Below are 6,000 nucleotides of genomic sequence, written 5' to 3'. Positions count from 1 at the left end.
GTATTACTGTTTATGAAGCTCAAGGTCGAATTTGCTTTGCCAACTACTCTCTTAATATGTCTTGTAGATATACAAAATTCCTCTTCACCTCTTCCTCTCTCCTCCCAAAGAGGCCAGTTGGGTTTTTACAACAATGCAGCAGTTTTCATGGTCACTTTTTCCCAGTGCCGGCCCCACAAATTACCAGATTCATTCAGCTCAATTTCACAACCTGCCTTTGTGTTTTTGTGGGTTCTCTTTCACTCCCTATTTTCTGTTTTCAATCAGTTTCACAGGATATTTGAAGGGGAGACTGCAAAGTCTGGAAACTCAAACCAAACATCACATCAGGATCTGACAGAGTCCTCAATTTATCATATCCTGAATATCATTATATTTTGAACATGGAAGGAAAAAGCATCGTTCACAGTGGGGAGAAACCATACACATGTTGTGTGTGTGGACGAGGATTCAGTCAATCATCAGGCCTAACGAGACACAAATGCAGTCACACTGAGGAGAAACCGTGGAAATGTGCGGACTGTGGGAAAGGATTCACTTATCCATCCAAGCTGGAAACTCATCGGCGCAGTCACACTGGGGAGAGACCATTCACCTGCTCCAAGTGTGGGAAGGGATTCACTCAGCCATCCGCTCTGTCCACACACCAGCGAGTTCACACTGGGGAGAGACTATTCACCTGCTCCAAGTGTGGGAAAGGATTTACTATTTCAGCCCCCTTGCTGAGTCACCAGCTAGTTCACACTGATGAGAAACCGTTTCAATGTCTGGACTGCGGGAAGTGCTATAAAAGATCGGGGGAACTGATGCTTCATCAACGTGTTCACACTGACGAGAGACCGTTTAGGTGCTCTCACTGCGGGACAGGGTTCAGACGATCATCTCACCTCACTGTACATCAGCGAATTCACACAGTGGAGAGGCCATTCGTCTGTGCCAAGTGTGGGAAGGGATTCACTCAGCCATCCGACCTGCAGAAGCACCAGCGAATTCACACTGATGAGAGACCGTTTCAATGTCCAGACTGCGGGAAGTGCTATAAACGTTTTGGGGAACTGTTACAACATCAACGTGTTCACACTGACGAGAGACCGTTTAGGTGCTCTCACTGCGGGACTGGGTTCAGGCGATCATCTCACCTCACTGTACATCAGCGAATTCACACTGGGGAGAGGCCATTCGTTTGCTCCGAGTGTGGGAAGGGATTCATTCAGTCATCCGAACTTCTGAATCACCAGCGAATTCACACTGATGAGAGACCGTTTCAATGTCCAGACTGCGGGAAGTGCTACAAACGTTCTGGGGAACTGATTCGCCATCAACGTGTTCACACTAACAAGAGACCGTTTAGGTGCTCTCAATGCGGGACTGGGTTCAGACAATCATCTCACCTCACTGCACATCAGCGAATTCACACTAGGGAGAGACCATACACCTGCTCCAAGTGTGGAAAGGGATTCACTCAGTCATCCGCCCTGCAGAAGCACCAACGAGTTCACACTGGGGAGAGGCCATTCATCTGCTCCATGTGTGGGAAGGGATTCACCACTTCATCCTACCTGCTGAGACACCAACGAGGCCACAAGTAACTACAGTGATTGGATTTTGCTGTTCCTCACATTCAGGACTGAACCATGTTCATTTGGGTCTCTTTCTGCTGATAACAAACTCCAGCCCATTTACAGGGGCTAATATTCTGGCTAAAAGTCAAATAAATTAGATTTGTGTGAAATACGCAGTGTGTTGAAACTTTCTAATATCTCTGACACAAGTTAGTTCCTTTTGAAGTACTCTCTCTCTCCCCTGTCTCTTCCATCCTCACCTCCAACAAGAAATGTGAGGAGCTTGTGGAGCTTCTTTGTGACTGAGATTGAGTAAATCCGATCAGCTGCCTCTGCTGCTTCCCTCCCTTCCACGAGCCCACCGGACCAAACTGTCTCTAAATTTCATCCTTTCCCGAGCCCTGAACCCACATCTTTCTCTATTTTCTCTCCCATCTCCCCTCATGCCCTCTCAGAGCTCATCTTGTCCATGAGACCCAGCTCCTGCTCCATCGACCCTATTCCCACTGAGCTACTGATCAGCTAACTACCCTGTGCCAAGAGTTTTGTCAACATTTCTCTATTTTCAGGTACTGTCCCTCTGTCCTTCAAATCTGCCATCATCACCCCCTCCTCAATAAAATAAATCCTTGACCCTGCCATCCTTACAAATTACTGCCCCATCTTCAACCTCCCTCTCCTCTCCAAACTCCTTGAACATGTTGTCACCTCCCAAATCCTTGACTATCTTTCCCAGAATTCCCATGTTTGAATCCTTCAATCAGGTCTCTGCCCTTAGTGTTGTGTGGGGTTACTGGGTTATGGGGATAGGGTGGAGGTGTTGACCTTGGGTAGGGTGCTGACCTTGGGTAGGGTGCTCTTTCCAAGAGCCGGTGCAGACTCGATGGGCCGAATGGCCTCCTTCTGCACTGTAAATTCTATGATATCTAAATTCTATGATAGTAGTGAAATAAATACAGAATCTTACCCGGAGAGAAATTCAGACAATCCAGGAGCTTGGATCCAGCACGGATATGTTCATAAGACCAGAAGACAAGGGTAGCAGCACAGTCATTATCGAGAGGCAACAATACCTGCTGGAAACAGACAGACAATAGAACAACACGAATCACACCAAGCTACCTACACCCATACACCCGAGGCAGGAAGGAGAATTGGAGATAGACTGAAAGAACTCAAAGACTCCAGACACATTAACCAAAGACACAGGTAGAACCAAGGAAGTTCTACCTGCTCCCTAAAATACCCAAACATTCAAATACATGGACAGTACCAGGGAAATACCACCAGACAGACCCACTGGGTCAGACTGTGGGAGAGAAATTCCAACAGAATCATAGAATGTACAGTGCAGAAGGAGGCCATTCGGCCCATTAAGCCTGCACTGGCCCACAGAAAGTATCCTACTTCAGCCCATCCCTGTAACCCAGTAACCTCACCTAACCTTTGTTTGGACACAAAAGGGCAATTTAGCATGGCCAATCAACCTCAATTTGGATGGTGGGCGAAAACTGGAGCACCGGGAGGGAACCCACACAGACACGGGGAGAATGTGCAAACTTCACACAGTCACTCAAGGCCGGATAGCTGAAACGTAACACTGCACCAGGTAGTTGATGGTATAGTGGCTCAATAAATATAATGAGTGGATTAAAAATGTGTGTAATATAGAGTAAAACAGAAAATGCTAGATTAACTCAACAGGTCTGGTCGTATCATAGAATTGCTCCAGTGAAGAAGGAGGCCAATCGGTACATCGCGTTTGCACCAACCTTCAAAAGAGCGCCCCACCCAGGTGCACTTCCCCCACCCTCTTCCCCCTAACCCCACTTCACCTTTGGACACTAAGGGACAATTTAGCATAGCTAATCCACCAAGACTGCACATTCTCGTGAGAGAAAACCGGAGCACCCGTCGGGACCCACGCCGACACGAGAAGAATGTGCAAACTCCAAACAGTGATCCAAGGCCAGAATTGAACCCTGGTCTCTGGCGCTGTGAGGCAGCAGTGCTAACCACTGTGCCACATCTGTGGCGAGAGAAACAGTAAACGTTTGCTGTTCCTTGTAACAGTTCTGTCGAAGGGTCAATGGATTCTAAAGAAAAGTCCATTGAAGTGGAAAGAAAACGTTTTACTCAGATGTTTGACACAGGAACATGTTTCAGTCTGTGTGAAGCTCCATTTTTATTCACACAAAGCCGGCAGGTCTGACTGGCTGGAGGAGCAGACTCCATCCAGTCCTCCAATTCCTCCCATTGGTCAACATCTCTCAGACAGGAAATGAGGTTTTTGAACCCACACCCGTGGCTAATGGGAAGAACTCAAAATGATGCAGAGTCTCAGTCTATGAGGGAGATCTGAGAGCAGCCACGCCCCTCATTCACTCCGATTGGTTGGAGGACCAGCAGCTGTCGTTCGGTCCAGCAGTCCCGCCTCCTCTTCCTATTGGTGCAAAGCTACCGTCAATCACTCGCCGGGCATTGTGATGTGGAGCATGGGCACTGCGGCTCATGCCCAGGGACAGACGCTTGTTTGACTCATCTTCAGGCCATGATGTGGAGATGCCGGCGTTGCACTGGGGTGGGCACAGTAAGAAGTCTTACAACACCAGGTTAAAGTCCAACAGGTTTATTTCGAAGCACTAGTTTTTGGAGCACAGCTGAGGAAGGAGCTATGCTCTGAATGCTCGTGATTCGAAATAACTCTGTTGGACTTTAACCTGGTGTTGTAAGACTTCTCACTGTGCCCACCCCAGTGCAACGCCGGCATCTCCACGTCCTGGTGTTTAGTAAATTACAGCATGATTTAATCAAAGACAGAGAGGGGTGATTTCTGCTGACTGGGGAGTAAGGACTTGGGACATTGCCTAAAAATTGTAGCCAGGTCACAGAACTCAGTGTGAAATGAGGGAATACTTGTTGACACACAGTCTGGGAAACATTTGGAATTCTCTCCCACAAATGACAATTCCTGTGGGAATCACTGGTGAATCCACTATTTGTTGCCGATCCCGAATTGCCCTTGAACTGAATGGCTTGCTGGGCTATTTCAGAGGGCAGATTTACTGCTGTGGCGCTGGAGTCACATGTAGGCCAGACCAGGTAGGGATGGCAGATTTCCTAAAGGCCATTAGTGAACCAGATCCGTTTAAACACAACCAGTGATAGCTGCCTGGTTACCAGTACTGATGCTAGTTTTCACTATGTTTTATGAATTGAATTTAGTTGTTTGGTAACTGGGAATATTCCACTAGCTCCTCAGACCATTACCCTCGGGGACTCAGTAATACCCGCCCAGGGACATTCCCACTCCACCAACATCTCATCCCTGGTTCCCAACCTCCCGCTTTGTTCACAACTCCTCTTCCCCCCCCGGATTCACTTCTCACCCTTTGTGACCTCAACCCGACCGCCTTCTTCCGGCCCTGGGGCTCGTATGGCTCATGCTTCAGTCAGTGCTGAGCACCCCCCTTCATTCAATCAAATCGGTGGGAGGACAACCCGCTGCCGCTCAGTCCTCCAGTCCCACCCCCTCTTGCTATTGGCCCGGAGCTGCCGTCAATCACTCCCCGGGCATTGTGACGTTGAGCATGTGCAATGCGGGTGGTGTGCAGGGACAGAAGCTTGTTTGTCAGATCCACCGGCGGTGAGGGAAGTGGCGGAATGGAGGGAGAAACGGAGCCGAGGGGTGGACGGGGAGAGTGTGGTAAACCACTGTGTTCTGATATTAGAGGTTGTACGGTAGAAGCTGCACTACAGGTTCACCTGTGACCCCTGCATGCTAGCTCCGCCCAGGAGGCGGGGTATAAATATGCATGGCCTCCAGCTCGCAGCCATTTCGCCAGCTGCTGTGGAAGGCCACACATCTGATACTAATAAAGCCTCATTTTGGATTCAACTTCGTCCCCAGCCAAATTGATCGTGCCTCAATTTATTCGTATCAGATTCTGAAGATGGACCTCTGGATTAAACCAGATTACCTGGAGCTGGATCCACACGCAAGCGACGCCAGAAAGGACTTCCAGCACTGGCTAGCTTGTTTTGAAGCGTATATCAACGCGGCGCCGACCCCTGTTCCAGAGGCTCAGAAGATTCAAATATTGTACTCCAGACTCAGCTCCAAAGTCTTCCCGCTGATCCAGGATGCGCCCAATTACGCTACCATGACTCGACTCAAAAAAAATTATGAACAGAAGACGTACATGCTCTTCGCCAGACACACGCTCGCAATGCAGATTCAACTACCTGGTGAGTCAATCGAGGACTTCTGGAGGGCCCTGATCCCACTAGTTCCAGACTGTGACTGCCAGGACGTGGAATTGGTTCTGATGCTATCAGGCAGCGGCTCCTAGAAGGGGCCACACGTGACCTCGCAGAGACTAAAACTCGAGCGCTCTCCATGACGGGTGCCCTGCGCAATGTCCAGTCCTACGCCCCC

The sequence above is a fragment of the Scyliorhinus torazame genome, chromosome 5 (genome assembly GCF_047496885.1).
Source record: "Scyliorhinus torazame isolate Kashiwa2021f chromosome 5, sScyTor2.1, whole genome shotgun sequence".
In the NCBI taxonomy this organism is placed as follows: Eukaryota; Metazoa; Chordata; class Chondrichthyes; order Carcharhiniformes; family Scyliorhinidae; genus Scyliorhinus; species Scyliorhinus torazame.
The sequence above is the reverse complement of the archived record's forward strand: the minus strand, read 5'-3'. Positions refer to the sequence as shown.